The sequence below is a fragment of the Capsicum annuum genome, chromosome 12 (genome assembly GCF_002878395.1).
Source record: "Capsicum annuum cultivar UCD-10X-F1 chromosome 12, UCD10Xv1.1, whole genome shotgun sequence".
NCBI lineage: Eukaryota > Viridiplantae > Streptophyta > Magnoliopsida > Solanales > Solanaceae > Capsicum > Capsicum annuum.
This window is the reverse complement of record NC_061122.1, coordinates 100,019,303-100,020,115: the sequence shown is the minus strand read 5'-3', so window position 1 is coordinate 100,020,115 and position 813 is coordinate 100,019,303.

The window sequence follows — 813 nt, the reverse complement described above, 5'->3', positions numbered from 1 at the left end:
AAATAATTATTTGAGTCTTTATGTCAAGGTTTTAGGCGAACACATTTTCTCTCTTGATAAAAAACTTGACGAATTAATTGAGTTAGTTAACAAACTTAGCTCCCAGATGAATTCCTCTAATATTCCTTCTACTTCCAAAATCGCTGATAAAGATGGATATATTTTATCGAAACCTTGTACTCAAAGACCTCCTGAAATAAAAGGATTTGAAAAGATTTCGCAATTAGACCAATTAGAGAAACTCTTAGATAAAAAATTTTCCAGTTTAAACATTCAACCTCTTAATATTTCTGATGATTTTGTCCAAAATCTTGAGTCTAATTTTGCTGAGAATATTGATTTTGCTGAAAATCCTGGCGCTCTAATCTCTTCCGAGCTTAATAAGCTCAAAGGTATGATTAAAAAACAACCGGGAAAGAAATACGCTGATATTCCCCATATGTCTACTACATATTATCCACGCCCAACTCCTCAAGATGTTCTGATAGTGGAAAGGGAATGGAATCAGACAAATACTTCTTATAGTGGAGAGGCTATTTATGAATGGAATATTGATGGATTATCTGACCGACAAATCTCCATTCTTATTCATTGAATGTCCATGAATGCTACTATTGCCACAGCCACTACTTCGCCAGAAAATAGGGCCAATCATACTAACCAAACAATTTGTAAAATGATTGTTGCGGGATTTACTGGCCAACTTCGAGGCTGGTGGGATAATTTCCTTGATGATACTAAACACGAAGTTATTTTTAACGCCACTAATGATCAACCCGGAAAAGATAATCTAGGGCGACCTCTTCGGGCAGG